This window comes from Archocentrus centrarchus, chromosome 23 (genome assembly GCF_007364275.1).
Source record: "Archocentrus centrarchus isolate MPI-CPG fArcCen1 chromosome 23, fArcCen1, whole genome shotgun sequence".
Taxonomy (NCBI): domain Eukaryota; kingdom Metazoa; phylum Chordata; class Actinopteri; order Cichliformes; family Cichlidae; genus Archocentrus; species Archocentrus centrarchus.
In genome coordinates this window covers 22,309,099-22,325,622 of record NC_044368.1, presented here as the reverse complement: position 1 = coordinate 22,325,622, position 16,524 = coordinate 22,309,099, and the positions used below count along the sequence as shown (strand labels likewise).

General features: G+C 42.5%; 2 protein-coding genes across 2 annotated transcripts in view; both read left to right on the top strand.

The window, feature by feature from the left end:
• The window catches only part of cdc123 (cell division cycle 123 homolog (S. cerevisiae)), a 35,332-nt gene extending 19,649 nt beyond the window's left edge, over positions 1-15,683 (top strand). Inside the window, exon 14 of the transcript XR_004019095.1 lies at positions 15,660-15,683. The gene's annotated coding sequence lies outside the window, so the exon portion shown is untranslated. The remainder of the gene's footprint in view (positions 1-15,659) is intronic.
• camk1da (calcium/calmodulin-dependent protein kinase 1Da) overlaps positions 1-16,524 on the top strand; it is an 82,115-nt gene that overhangs the window by 795 nt on the left and 64,796 nt on the right. The window lies entirely within an intron of this gene.

Sequence of the window (16,524 nt, the reverse complement as noted above, 5' to 3'; positions counted from 1 at the left end):
CACATGATTCTAGTGGTTTTAAATCGGTGCTTTGTGGTATCAACACATCAAGTGTAGCCTTTTCATAATGTTTGGGGACAGATTTGTGCGGTGCTTTAGAGCTTTTTTGAGTAGCTGTAATCATTGTTGTTGCTCTAATCATTGGCACCACATTATCAGATTCCCATGTGCACTCATGGAATTTAAAAACACACTACTCCTTAATTTATTCCGTAACAAAACATGCAGAGATTTGAGGAATGTGCCAGCGTTGATAAAATCATGTGTCAAATGTATCTTGCAAATGACTTTAAATAGCAGGAGGGGTGTTTTTGTGCTATGGGTGGCATTTTGCTGGTCTGCCACAGGTACACCTGTCACTTTAAAGGTATTAATGCATTAAAATATTGCCTGATTATCATTATTGGCCAATTTTGACCCTGTTTACTGCTATAGGCTATCAGCAAAATAAAAACATACACTCACCAACCATTTCATTAAGTACACCTTTACTGGTACCGGGTTGGACCCCCCTTTTACCTTCAGAACTGCATTAATTCTTCATGGCACAGATTCAACAGAGTGCTGGAAGCATTCCTCAGAGGGTTTGGTCCATGCTGACGTGGCAGCATCACAGTTTCTGCAGTTTTTTCAGCTGAACATCTATGATGTGAATCTCCTGTTCCAACACATGCCAAAGGTGCTCAGTTGGTTTGAGATCTGGTGACTGTGGAGGCCATTGGAGGCATTGTCATGTTTTTAAAAAAGCAAAAAAAAAAAAAAAACTCATGAGGATCTGAGCTTTGTGGCATTGTGCGTTATCCTGCTGGAAGCAGCCATTAGTAGATGGGTACGTTGTGGTCATAAGGGGATGGAGATGGTCAGCAATAATACTCAGGTAGGCTGCAGTGTTTAAACAATGTTAAATTGCTACTAAGGTGCCCAAAGTTTGCCAAGAAAATATCCCAAACACTTTACACCACCACAAGCAGTAACCTGAGCTTTTGATACAAGGCAGGATGCATTCATGCTTCCATGTTTTTTTATCCAAATTCTGACCCCACCATCTGGCTGTTGACCTGTGTGAATTGTGGTACTTGGTGTCATCTTTGTGTTGTGTGTTTAGTGAAGCTCTTCCTCATACTTTGATGTTATTGTTGCCTTCCTGTTAGCTCAAAGCAGTACAGCCATTCTCCTCTGACCTCTGGCATCTACAAGGCATTTTCCCCCAGAGAACTGCCGCTCACTGGATACTTTGTTTCAGGTCATTCTCTGTAAACTCTAGAGATGGAGGTGCAGCAGATCAGCAGTTTCTGAAATACTAAGATCAGCACATTTGGCAGCAACGACCATGCCACCTTCAAAGTCACTTAAACCACCTTTCTCCCCCATTCTGATGCTTGGTGTGAACTTCTGCGGGTCATCCTGATCCTGTCTACATGCCTGAATGCGTTGAGTTGCTGCCTTGTTATTTTAAGCATCAGTATTGCTTTTCTTTGCTGATGAGACTTTCCCTTCTATGATGAATCCACCACGATTCATAGTAAACAAGAGGTCACTGAATGGGTTAAAAGTGTGAAAAATATGGTAGTCATGTGCATACACTTATGGGATGCATCAGCAAAACAGCAAATGAGGTATTATCCTTCAGACGACTGTTGTTCCATCCCCCTCTGGAGAGTCTGTGCTAAAGTGGTTAAGCTGGTTTGGCAGCTAATGGTGGGCCATCACCTTACTGAGAGACTTTATTTTGGTTTTTCCTTTAATTTGTCAACCCTGTTGTGCATATTTTGATTTTCCTACACAGTTCGTGCAGTTCCTCTTGAATGAATATACATTAGATCTGTATTGATCTCACTGTATTTTCTTGTTTGTTTTCCTGGTGGCTTTTCTGCTGAATGGGATGTTTACATAGAGACTTATACGGTGACTCGGGATTGCTGTGCTGTTTAAAGGTGACCTTAAGCTATAGTCATGAAGGGGGTTTTCTTGTGGATGACAGCAAGGCTTTAACAGACTGCAGGAATGCCATTCTTTCAGCAGCTGCAGCAACAACAGCATCATTGATACACTCAGAAGCCTCTTCTACCTCAAATTAGACTCTTTCATTCTTCCTCCTCTTATTCCCTGTGCTCCTCATCCAAACAGAATGCAGGTCCGTGCCTCCCAAACCCCTTGACAGCCAGTCCCTGTAAGCATCTGTCTGCCCCCTCTGGTTTCCTGCTGTGAGCAATGAGCTGCGGCTGTTTGGACGGCAGCCTGGAGGGAGACAAACAGGGCGAACGCAGATTGGGATTAACTGCACACAGATTAGGAAAAGTTCCCCTGAATAGGAAGGAGGTTCCGTCACATTGTGTAATGAGGATGGCCCGCCAGCTCATGCTTTGCTTCTCCGAACAGCCTGAAATTTGGACCGGATGTTAAACACGCTGACGCACAAGTGCACACACATGCACACACACACACACAGGCTCGGGATGCAGGCTGGTTCAGGACTCAGTGATCTGAGTCGGCCATGTTGCAGCCACACATTAACCAGAGCTGCTGCTGATGGATCTTTGAACCTGATGCATCAGCAGAAAGGGGGACACGAGTGTGTCTGTGTGTGTGGGATGGGGGATGGGGGAGTAATTTGTTAGGAGAGGAGGAAGATGTTTGGTGCCTGGATGTGACTCAGATTCATTTTGAGTGATGAAGCAGGCGGATCAGGGAAGAAAGCCACAAGCTGGAACCACTCAAAAAATCGCTGTTTCCCAAAAGTTGTTTGCTCGTTGGAGACTGTTAGCAAAGATAATGTCTGCAGGGCCACGAGTCACTTTTGTTCTTTAGCAGTGGCGCTGTGTTCGGGTGTAGCAGCACATCTGGGGGGCGAGAGAAGTTGAAAAAAAAAGACTAGTCAGAGTGTTACTGCAGTGTTGAGCACGTTCTGCGTAAGCGTTCTGGAGCTGCATCTGTACCCACAGGATTTGATGTCACAGACCTGACACCGTCTCCTCGTACTGGATCATCCTTGATTCTTTTTTGGATAGTGTGTGTGTGTGTTTGCATGCTTGTGTACACTTAAACACCTCTTCTTTTCTGGGTCTTAATACCACTGTGTGACATATATTTTGTGTCCCCTAACACTGGATAAACCTCAGAAGGATTAGCTTATGTTGGCAGCTGTGTGTGTGTGTGTGTGTGTGTGTGTGTGTGTGTGTGTGTGTGTGTGTGTGTGTGTGTGTGTGTGTGTGTGTGTGTGTGTGTGTGTGCGCGCGCGCAGTCGTGTACATAAAGCTCTCCTCGGTGTCTTATTACCCCCTCCTGGTGTGCATGCTCTGTGTGTCCCTGTCTCTCTCTCCTCAATAATTCAGCAGTAACGGCAGTGTGTTCTTTGTGTGTACGCGTGTGTGCGAGCCTCAGGTAGGCCGCAGCTCCCAGCAGGAGGGATGATGAAGAAGAACAAGACATTAAGCATCAGACGTCTGTGGTCATATCCAGAGTTCCAAAGATAATCGCCAGCCCCTGGAACATTTTTCCGTTTCACAATAAATGTGATAACGATCAAATTGAAAGCGACAAATGCAAGCTGAGAAGGCGAAGCCGAGGCTTGCAGACCAAAAGAAAGGAATACAAGTTGTGATTTTATTGATATGTTGATGTGATTTAATTAATATAGATATTAGTATATGTAGGGATGGTTTGTGAGCCTGGTGAAATGCATTAACAGTATAAAAGATGGATGCAGCTTCTGGATCTGAAAAGTGAAACCATATGAAGGTTTAAGTGTCCTAAACTGGCATTCTTTTTAATGGCCAGCAGTGTGCAACTCCTCTGGTTGCAACAGTATCTCTAGTTATATAAAAGTCTATGGGAAGATGGCACTGGGCTCCCATTATCTGTTCTTCTTCTGGCTGCTCCCTTTAGAGGTCACCACGACTCCCCTTATCGCTGACCTCAGTAAACACTAAGCTGACCATGGTGCAAATCATGCATTGTAAGTCAGTGTTTATGCAGAACTTTAAACTCTTAACTCTGTACAACAAAAAGGACCATCTGCTGCTTCTGCTGCTGCTGCTTAGCAGTTATATTTTACAAGTCTCGACTCTGCTTTTGCAGATGAAGTGGTTCTGCTGGCTTCATCGAGCCATGACCTCCAGCTTGAGGTTTGCCCGGGACACGCTGGAGGGATTACGTCTCTCGACTGGCTTGGGAAGGCCTCGGTGCATAGCAGTAAAATTCAGTTTAGTTGAATTTCAGGATCAACATGTAGAATTTCCTTCACATTTAAAACAAGGATTTCCTGATTTTTCTTTTAGTTTCTTTTTTAAAAAAATGAGGTCAGGTAACTCAGGTTAATGGAGTAACAGCACAGCCAGTTAAAGGAATTTTTAAATGTATCATTAACACCACATCATTGCAGCTCCAAGGTGAAAATAGTAAAATTGAAGTCCACAAATCTTGCAGTTTTATAATCATAGACTTTATTAAAATAAAATGACTCTTTGTTGACTCTACTGAAAATGGCCCTGACAGTTTAAATCACGTTTCCTCAAGGGCTGAATAAGCAGCACCAGTAACCGTTGCCTGTTGCTGTACCCTGGGAAAATCTGATTTAGAATGTCTTGCAGAGATAGGAGTTTTTGCCCAGGTCATACCTGCAGGCCGGGCAGGTGTACAGCTCTGCTTTGAAGGACTGTTGAAGGCGTTCCCTGCGGGTATTGCGTTGGCACTCTGTGATGATGGGCTGATAGACCACTTCTTGGCAGCAAATGCAGATTAAAACTTTTCAACTTTGTTCAAGAATTTTGGTCCAAGTAACAGTGACTCCATGGCTTCGTCCCACAACTGCTTGTTTAGCTCGTCATTCTTGATGAGTGCCGTCTGCTCCTGGGAAAGCTTGTACATCTCTACCTTGATTTTTGTAGGACTCTTGGGTGGCGAAGTCTTTGAGGATTCGCCGCCCTGAGATTTTCTCTTGGCCTTGCTGGGTGTTGCCTCTTCCTCCACTTCATATTTATTCACTTTCTCTGCATGGTGAGACCGAGCTTCTTGATGCACTCCTTTCCTTCCCTAGACGTGATGCCAGCTCATCGTCATCATGCTTCAGCAGAGACTGCCAGACCAAGAAGCCTGGTTTTCCTTTGTATTTCACCACCTTATATATTCCAACATATCAGTTTCCTTCTGCAGGGCAGTATTTACTGTCCTGGTTTGTCTTCCTTCCAGTTTTTGGCCTCTTCTCCATTTTTGTCATTGACGGCGACATTGCAGTTGAGGCAGTGCCCAGTTCATGTGTGGATGTGTGGTGTTGGTAATGAGGGTCAATTACTTGAATCAGCCCCTTAAATCCAGTACTTTTGACTGTGCTTACTGGCCTTTTACAAAACAAATACTCCTCCACATCGAAAGAAGCCAGCTGAGGTGGTTCAGGCATGTCCTACCAGGAGCAGGACTAGAATAGACCCAGGAAATGTTGGGGACATTAGTGCTCTTGTCTGGCTTGCAAGCACCCAGGTTTCCCATTAAAAGAGCCACAGGAGATGACTGGGAAGAGGGAGGTCTGGGCTTCTCTTAATAGACCGCTACACCCACGATCCAGACCTGGATGCGTGCTGGAAGATGGATAGATGGATGGGTTACAAGTGAATAATTTTCAGTGAGGCAGACTCATTTAACAAAATAAAACAAAATAAGTGTTGTACTCAGCTGAAATCGTCCAACCCTAGTAAAGCCTGTATATGTTGCAGGGATTTCTCCTGCAGAGGCTTGGCGGTGGAGTGGGTCATTAGGTTAATTGGGTTACACCCATGTTGGGCCTTAAGTTGGCCTGAGTTTGTTCCTCATATCTTATGTTTTTTTTACTTTGTGGTAAATAAAATGATTGGCAGCACAACCGGTTGTTCTCTCCTCTTTGTCACTGGCTGAGGGCCGGCTTGTGACAGTATGAATACTATATGTTAAATTTGTAAAGGGAAACTGATGAGGAAAAAAAGAACTTTCCAGCAGTGCATTTCACAAACTAGATAGCAATTTATTGTGAATACTGCTTGAATCAATAATGCCATCTACTCACCTATGATGCTACTCTGCTACATGCGCTGCAGACAGTACTGAGAGTCCTACAAACAGCCAGAGCTGCTCTGCTTGACAAACTGACAGAATCATATATAAATATTTTTCTGTATTGTGTTAAAAAAAATGCTCATATCTGCAATATTGAGCATGTAAGCCAAGCAAGTCCATCAAGTATATTTTGCTGGAGTCTGCTAAAGAGAGAACCACTTACTGTAATGTTTGTATTTTTGCCATTGTGAGCAAAATTGTCACTGAGCACAGTGAATGCCAAACCTTTCATTAGTTCAGTGCTTTTGACTCTGGGGTCAGGTAAGATGGCAGGAACTAAATGGACGCTTGGAAGGCCTTTACAAGGAGGCCTGTGTGTGTGTGTGTGTGTGTGTGTGTGTGTGTGTGTGTGTGTGTGTGTGTGTGTGTGTGTGTGTGTGTGTGTGTGTGTGTGTGTGTGTGTGTGTGAAATAGAGACAGAAAGTAAAGTGGTGGCCGTGATGGTGATGCATTGTGGGAACTTGACTGTGCCATCTAGGGCACGCTGCCCTTAATTGATGCTCTACTTCCCTGCTGTTGGCACCGTTCTCTGCACTGTTTCTGGGACTTCACAGTCCACCCCCCACCCCCCCTCCATCTCCCAACCCTTGAGGTCTCTCTATAGTTCCTCTTTATGTCTGTAGCTCTGTCATACATCTCCCTCTGTCCCTGTGTCTGCAGCTCTTTTTCAACAGTGTAGCTTTGCTATGCCAGCATACATGATGCACATTTCAAAGTTTCTTTTCTTTAGTTCTTGTTATAAATAGCACCTTAAAAATAGAACAAAAGATGATTGTTTGCTATGTGACAACTTCATTAGTGGACTGCAAGCCCACGCTTTTAACAATGCGTGTATAAACGCATATGCGTGTGTGTGTGTGGGGGGGGGGGGGGCAAGGTGGGTAGTGCTGTTAGATGTACTAGCATATGTGTATGCTGTGTTTCTAATTTTGTGCATATGTGCATGCACATTGATGATTTATTTTTTTTCACAGTTGATTGAAATTTGAGAACTCACAGTGTGTCACCAGGCTTATCTGTGCATCTGTTCCACTGTCTTTTTTCTGCCTTTGAGCCCTTTTCTCAGGCTGATTGGTTGTTAGATGTTAATAACCCTGGTTTTTTTTTTTTTTTCAATCTATCCATTTTGCAGCCAGACCCAGACACACAGACCTCCTTCTAGCTTCTCTCTTCCTCTAGCTTTAGTGGAGGGACACCAAGGTGTTCCTGTCCATCCATCCAGCCATCTTCTACTTAACCAATTATGACAGCTGGAACCTGTTGTAGCTATCATAGGGTGAAATGGCGGTACATCCTGGACAGGTTGCCAGTCTATTGCAGGGGTAACACAAAGAAACAACAGCCATTCATGCTCACAATCACACCTACATCCAATGTAGAATCACCAGTTAATCTAACATGCATGTCTTTGGATTGCGGGAGGAAGCCGGATTACTCGAAGAGAACCCACACAGGCTCAGGGAGAACATGTAAACTCCACACAGAAAAATCCCATCTGGCCCACTGATTCAAACCCAGGAGCTTCGCGCTGTGAGGCAACAGTGTTAACACTGCACTACTGAACCACCCCCATGAATAAATCAAATTTGATTTAAAAAGCTCTCAGAACAGCTCACTGGAGGACACGTGGGAATCTGGGTTGAAAGATGCATTTTACAATTTACAGATGTGTTAAAATAGACCCGGCAGATCCCAGCAATTAACCTGATGTTGAAGTGTTGTTACTGAGAGTAATCATGGCCTAAACTGCTGAAATTAAATTCCCGTTAACAGTTTTGTTGTTGGTGCGCTGTCCATGACACTTGCGGCTTGTGGCTTGTTGTTGTAATGTTGTTGGTGTTTGTTCTTTGTTATGGATGAGTTGAGCATTTCAACACGAATTAGCACCGAATAGCTGATATCAGTTTGACTCTCAGCGCTACTAAATTTGAGCTACAGCCGTGTAGCTTTTGCATTTGCCAGCTGTCGTGACTTTCCTCATCTCTAAATGCATTTGAGGCAAAATTGTTGGTATGTGTGTGTGTGTGTGTGTGCATGGGTGTGGAGGGGGGAGGAGTAGCATGTATCCCTCTGCACAAATTGACACGTGTCCAGACCTCTGAGTATTAATGATCATAAACTTTAGTCCATTATCGGATCAGCACTCTATTTCAAGCCTCTCGGCAACCACATCCAGCTTATAATGGCCCCGAGCTGAAAGCCTGTTGTCTCTGTGCTTTTTGTGACACTGCTCTGTTGAACAGCTGTGTGCACACTGGTGTCTTGCTGCTCATGTCTAAATACAGCCAGCTATTCAAATAGACAAACAGTATGGGGAGGTTCATGTAAGAACATCAGAGGAATGGCTGAAAGTTGTACAGAAATGAAAGCTTTGTTGTCTGTGTTAAAAAAAAAAAAAAAAAATCAGCCAATTTTCTCTTTCTAGAATACATGTTTTTGCTTTAGCAGCTGAAGGTTTGACATTTAAAATGTTTTTTTATTCTAACCTTTCACTTCTTCTCTCTATTACACTGGCATTTACAGCGTGCTCTACCATTTGTCGTACATAAAAAAGTCAGATAAATTTGAGGCTTGGCATTACACATCAGACACACTTTTTACTTTTTGCTTGGCACACCTCACACTGATATTTCACTATGACTCCATTTTTGCCACTAATGGAAGACAAAATCATGTTTCCTCATTACTTATTAAATGGCAGCACTCTTAGGGAATGCACAAAGTTAGATGCTGCACCGAATACACTTCATCCTTCACTCTGCATGATTTCCAGGATGAGATGTATGAAGATTGCAGTTGGATGAAATAAATGTGGGTGGCATCAGGAACTGGATGGTAATCTTTCACTTTGTTTCTCCTGACTGGAGGATTTGGTTTCATACCTGTTTTGCAATCCTGAAGGGTTCTGACAACAACATCTGTTGTTCGAGAGCAAAGTCAAGGATACAGCCTGCTGGGACAAAAATGCTTGTTATGATGAAATTAGCAGTTGGGGATGACCCCAGCACCTTTATCGTCGTGATCAAGGATGATAAAGATGCTGGGGGTCAATAGAGTTGTAACAGCATGAGCAGTATTACTGTTTTTCTTTGTGAGTCTTTTGGCCTCTCAGAATGTCATATCTCCACGTCAGTGGAGGACATTGGGCCACATTTACTAATATGTGCATGGAAACGTTCTTACCCTGCCCAAAAAATGAATTTGGACACAAAGTCACTGTCATACTTACATGACACATGTAGCAGCCAATTTCTTTCTTAGCTCCCTGTGTATGGTAGTAATCAGAATCAGAATCAGAAGGTTTTATTGCCATATGGGTGAACAGGTTCACAGCATTAGGAAATTGCTGCGGTACTTCGTGCTTACATAAAAAACAAATAAGTATAAAAACTATAAGACAATGTTACAAATATACAAATTACAAATATACAGAGATATTATAACTATAACACAGTATTACAAAATATACAGTGCAGAGAATAATTAAAAGATAGAAGAATGTAAACTATAGTCCAGTAATATCTACATGACAGTGCAGTGATCAGTGCAAACAGACAGGTGCATAAACATAGGGTCATCAGCGTTTGTGGAGGGTGGTGGTAACAGTCTTAGGGTTATTGTTCATGAGTCCAACAGCAGAGGGGAAGAAACTGTTCTTATGGCGGGAGGTTCTGGTCCGAATGGACCGTAGCCTCCTGCCTGAGGGGAGAGGGTCAAAAAGTCTGTGCCCAGGGTGAGAGTGGTCGGCTGTGATCCGACCTGCACGCCCCAGTGTCCTGGAGGTGTGCAGGTCCTGGAGAGATGGGAGGTTACAGCCAATCACCTTCTCAGCAGAGTGCACAACGCACTGTAGTCTCTGTTTGTCCCTAGTGGTGGCTCCAGCGTACCACACAGTGATGGAGGAGGTAAGGATGGACTCGATGATGGCAGTATAGAACTGCACCATGGTCCTTGCTGGCAAGTTGAATTTCTTCAACTGCCGCAGGAAGTACATCCTCTGCTGGGCCTTTTTGACGACAGAGGTGATGGTGGGCTCCCACTTGAGGTCCTGGGTGATGGTAGTTCCCAGGAAGCGAAATGAGTCCACTGTGGTGATGGGGGTGCCAGTCAGAATGATGGAGGGTAGAGGGGCTGTGTGCTTCCTAAAGTCCACTATAATCTCAACTGTCTTCTGGGCGTTCAGCACCAGGTTATTGTGGCTGCACCAGGACACCAGATGTTTGACCTCCATCCTGTAGGCCGACTCGTCCCCGTCTGAGATGAGTCCGATGAGAGTCGTGTCATCTGCAAACTTAATAGGCTTGACAGACTGGTGGTCAGAGGTGCAGCAGTTGGTGTACAGGGAGAAGAGCAGAGGAGAGAGGACAGTTGGTAATCTGCCTAAAACTTTTCCATACAGAGGCCACGACATTCTCTGAGATCTGCTGCTGTATATTCTCAGAGTGATGTGATCTAGCAGTGGCCACTTCCTTGCTAAACCTGTACTTGGCCTCGTTGTAGCAGACTTATTCTAAATCAGACTAAATCAGACTTATTCTAAATCAACGGCCTTGTGCTTGCTGCTGTCCATCTGCATACTATCTGCATATAGCTACACCCCCGTTTCTCTATAAAAGAAAACACGTTTGCCTGGAGGTGAAGTGGAGAACTGCTTAGGCAAAAAAGGAGAACGTTTGACTGGAGAAACTTAAATAAAGTGTCTGAGGAGGAAGCCAGAAAATGGGCAGCTTAAAAAATAAATAAATGAATAAAAAGTGATGCTTGGGCTGAAAATACAGGGGTGCTGGCTATCAAAAAAGACTAACAGACCACAAGAAAAAGACAAAAACAGGAAGAGGACGAGGGGCACATGATTTGTCAGCCCCAGATGAGAAACACAGCAATGAAAAACAAACAAAAAAACAAAACACCAGCATCTGTGGAATGCCAAGAAATCAGACTATAAATGATCACATCTGATTTGTGCCTGAAATGTTTGCACACAATTTATGCACAGATTTTTGCATACACACTGGTAAGAAATGAGAGCCATTGTGTGGTCATTTGTACCTACAACAATGCATTACAAGCTGCAGATCTCCAGGTTGGACTAACTCATTCATTCATTTCCTATACACTATCTGTATTCATTCATAAACTTGGTCATGGACTGACATTTGTGTAGTGCTTTTCCAGTCGTACTGACCAGAAAAGCTTTATTTATGTGACATTTAGAAACACCAGGTAATCCAGAGGAGACAGTGTCCCTGTAAAAAAACAAAACACCAGTCACAGGTAAAACACAGGCTCAAGGAAGGATGGAAACCCAGAAACATAAACAGTAACACCTTAATATCAAAAATTTAAAAGAGTAACATCTTAAATCTATAAGTAACATTGAAAATATCTACCTTATACTGCATAGGATATGCTGTATATGCAGCTATTTGGCACACATAGAGGTCCAATAATCCTAGTGGGTACTTTCATTGTTGATTGTACCTGTAGGGACCCCTGTTTCTGAGAATGCAGATCCAGTGCTAAAATGAGAAAAAACATGGTGAATTTTAGCAGTGGCAATAAGGCTGTTAGCTGTAAAATGGATCAAAAAGTTACCAGTTAAGGAATAATAAGAGTATTTTTAGCAGCTAGTTTAAAAGAAGTTCTTTTCAGCAAGGACTGTTAAGCAGGTTTAATCTGCTAGCTTGAAATCCCACACCATGTATGAGTCAAAGTGAACTAGTCACAGAGACCTGAAAGTGAAACATAATGCCATCATTCTGATCTGAAATGTTTTTGTGATTCACTCTCACTGAAACAGCAGATGCTGTTTCCTGGGTAAGTCAAAATGAAGTGTCTGTCAGTAAATGTCATGGTTACTCCTGGAGGAATGCTTTGATTGCTTTGTGTTGTTTTCTGTTGTCGTTTTACTTCAAGCTTCCATAGTAGACCTGTATGTTGTGTTAGCACCACTCAAAGGTAGCTGGCTCTTCTATAGAGCGGCCAAACGCTGCCAGTTGGCAAACCATAGTATTAATTAGCTTAAGAGTCGCACATATTACACATCTGGGCTTCAGTTCAATGCTTAATGCATTTTTGCCTTTCCCACAATTCATTGCATTGCTGCAGAGGCCCGTGATTTCTAAATGCAGTAAATGCTGTACCTTTCTGTCCTGTTCCCATCAGACAAAGTATTCGCCGCAGCAAATGGAAAAGCTTTTGTGAGTTCGATAGCCACCAAATAAATCACTGACCAAGCAGGCTGACAGAGAGGACTGAAGACTTCTTCTTCTCCAAGTCATCCATTTTTTTAAAACTTGTTTTAACTTGGGGGGGGTTGAGCCCGTCCCAGCTAATGGACCCTTTAGTTGTAAATCCTGATGGCTGTGATACCATCTGATCTGACCAGGGTGGCAGCCTCTACCTGAACAGAAATTTATTGCTTCTGTTAGAGCCAGGAAAAAATAAATGCATAAAAATAAGAGTGGAGGAGCAGGAAGAAGAGATAAGAGAATGGAAATGAGGAATTGTAATGAAAAGCAATGAGGGAAGGGAATCGAAGCAAGTGTAAGCCTAAGGGGCTGGCCTCAGGGGCCCTGAGCGTTGTCCTCTTTCACTGCCAAAGAATAAGTAAGCTGGAAGTGATTTTTCTGTCAGCCTTTCACTCCTTCCACCATCTGCTGATGCTAGGAACAAAGCTTTAGCTTTGAAAGAGCAGCACTTTCTTCCTGTTTTGCGTTGTAAAGTGTTTCAGATTGGCCTTCCAATCCAGCCCAGTGGCTCATTATGCAAAATGCAGAGTAGGAGCTAATGGAATCTTCAGATTCATGATTGCGATCATAGTCATAATGATTTAATGGTAAACTGCAGCAGAGTTAAAGGTTGGCCTCGGAAGCACCTGAGAGGATGTGGTGTTTAGAATGCATAATAAAATTATCCACCAGGCTGTCTGAGTGTGCGCCTTTGTCCTCTACACAAACACAAAGATCTGTGCTTTTCTTTATCTCTGGTCTGCTGCTGTGATGCCACGGCGTGAGAGAATAGGTTGCACAGCTAGGATTGATTTCTAGGGCAGGGGGAAAGAGCTCCATTCCGTTTAGTCCAGTGATGCAGTCATGCATAATGATGTGGATTTCTTCCGACCTCTGGAAATCACCAAAGGCTAACTCTGAATCATATTAACAGAGGTCTATTGATATCCATCTCTGGAATCAAGATGCTGGGCTCAAAATTGAACTTAATGCCAGCCATCAACCCAATCCTAAGATACAGAAGGAGTGAAAGAAGTGAATCAACAGGTGGGGCTCCAGATTTCACCATTTATTGCACCACTGCTCTTCATCTTTCAATAGTAGCAGGGTTTTTCTTGCACACACACACAAAATAATTTTATGCTCCACAAAAAGGTTTTTTGTCTTCTGACAAAAAAATACACTTTCATTTCAGAAATAACAGGAAAATGCATGGATTTCTGCTGACTAAGATAATTCAGACTTTTTGCTTGAAGAATATGTGCACCAGTCATGCTCGCATTCGTAGTCAGCTCATGCTTCAAGACCAGCTCACGTGGGTAGTGGCTTAAATGTGTGGGCTACTTAAGCCATGCACAACAGTGCATTAGGGGTGTGAGTGACATAAAAGAGAAAATGACAGCAGGAAATGGGAAACTCAAGCAACAGCGTTACTGAACGAGACACCCAAATGGACAAAGCCCAGGGCTCAGAAGATGAGGACATTGTTGAAATGAATTCAGTAGTATAGAGAGACTTTGGCAATTTAAAGTCCGACAAAGAAGCAGAGTAGTGTGCACAGCATGTTGTGTTGGCAGCATGTGTCCACTAAGGCAAGGATTCCTGTTAATTGTTTTTACCATCTGAAGCAGTGCCATCCTTTAGAGCACTCGCAATGCCAGACCTTACTTTACAGCCTGCTTTATTGTGAAATGCATGATGCCAGTAAACACAGTTGAAAATGTCTGATTTTTGTCTGATTAAAGTAATTGACCCTCATTACCAACTCCCTGGACATAAACATAAACAGCCCACTTCATTGAGACACTACTGCACTTTTTGTATGTATGCTCGATACTTCAAAAACTTTGTAGTGGTGTAGAGTGGGGTCATGTTAACAATCCATTAAAATTTGGCTTACATCCACCAAGGTCAACTTCATGATTTATTGGTCCAAAATGAACAAAAAGCCTTATAACTTAGAAACTATGATTCTTATAAGTGTGGTGTGTATTGTCAACATATAGAAAGCACAGTATAAAGTTTTAAAATATCATGTCACATTTGACCTCTGACTTCTCCTTCAAGGTCAATAGGTTGAAATATTTAACCCAAAAGTAATCTTAGATCCTCACATCTCAATTAGGTAGACAGATAGATACTTTATTGATCCCAAAGGAAATTAGGGAAATTAAGAGTAAAAAGGTACATTTAAGCTTGGTAGAAATAGTAATTTGATTTATATCGTGACATATATTTATATTGTATAATAAAAAAATATATTATTGTGATATTTTTTCATATTGCCCAGCACTACCTATGTCAAATCGAAATTTCATATTACTGTTAAACAAACAGGAAAAAAAAATCAAAAAGTATAATTCCTGTAAATGAAAAATATATGTTACATCTATGATAGAATACACTGTACCAACATGAAGAAATGAACACTCTTTTTCTACATAGATGAATTGTCATTTCTTGGTTCTTACATTGTACCACTGAGACTCAGATGATTCTCATTTTCAACTGGGATGGAAGGGCAACAGGGAGGCAATCCCCATGGACTCCCACGTTAAATTTTTTCAAATTGCTGCAGATCACTGCACTGCAGTCATCACTTACACTAAAGGGATTCGGTTAACCGAACTGCTCAATTTTGTTTATATAGTTGTCTTTTTAAGTATTTTAATGCAGCTGACAAACAGTATAGCTTGTCATGCAGTTAATTGCACTGATATTCAGTCTAAGAAGTCTGCGGTGCTGTGTTGGTGAGTGAAATTCTACAGTAGTGCTAGTTGGCACTAAACCAATCTTTAAGTTCTTATTATTGCTTACTTCTTACTCCCACAGTTTTGATTGGTCTATATGTTTAACTTATATTAAAGTAACCACTGCCTTGAACATAACACACTTAAAACTTTGTGCAGTGTATTCTTCTGGAACAATGCTTCATAATACTCATTTCAGGACTTTATATATAACAATCAGATGGCTCAGATTTGTTATAATGTAACAAGATGTACCCAAATAATATTTGGCAGGCATGCAGCAATGTTGCTGTGGTAACACTTAGCCGTTGCCCATCAGATTGTAAATGATCCCTGCCGTTAATGGAAGCAGCACTGCAGCAGCTCTGCTTCTGGCCAGCACACACTCTGTCTTCTGGACAGGTAATTTAGGGCAAACTATACGCACGCACCCGCACACTTACACATACACGAGACAATAACACACAAAGGCACAAACACAGAAGAGAGAGAGAGGCACACACTGATATACATGAGTCAGGACTTGAGAACACACTGTGCCAAAAAAGGTCAGCATATCACACACACTCACACTAATTTAATCCTTATTCTAAAGCACACACACACACACACACATATTAATATTGTAAAATGGCACATATATACACTGTGTTTTGGTAAGCATAACACTGCACACAGTGACACACATACAATATGCACACACTCATCTGCACCTTGGAGGCTTTTTCTGTATTATAGCAGACCTATTTTCACAGAGTCTCACTACTGTACTTAGATAAGAGAGAGAGAGTGTGTGTGTGTGTGTGTGTGCGTGTGTGTGCGTGTGTGTGTGTGTGTGTGTGTCTGTGGCTGTTTATCTTGCGTGGCCCAGTTACAAGTCGTCCTTGAGCAGAACACAATGTTGAATTTTGAAGTCTTACAATGTCTCAAACTCCTGTTGAGAGGGAGATGTTGTGTGACAGCTCAGGTATGTACAAACTGTAGTAATTCATTTCTCGGAAAGCCACTGCTGGCTTGCGCTTACACGCACACTGAATGCGGTCATTGCTCATGAACTGATGTGTGCTTCATCGTTTAAATAACAGAAACATTCAGAAATAAAAACCTCACTTGGGATACAGACAGCCTCTCAAGTGATACTCACAGGAGTTCAGACTAATAAAAGAAAATGTTGGGATATTAGCCCAATCACTCAGGAAAAAAGTCAATTGTCACTCAAATTAGGGAGAAAATGCAGATTTGTATTCTCAGCATCTCAAGCTGCACCGTTAGTTTATGGCTGAAATCTGGTATCAGCTCCCTTCTCAGTATCAACTTGGCCAAAGGGGAGTATTCAGGTGCTTACATATGTATGAATGAATCAGTGTGCCGACATGTGCTTGAAGCTGCAGTAGGCAGAAATCTAGAAAAGGCGAAGATGGCAGAATTTGAAAAGAGAGAGCCTTTGTCCCACAGCTCTC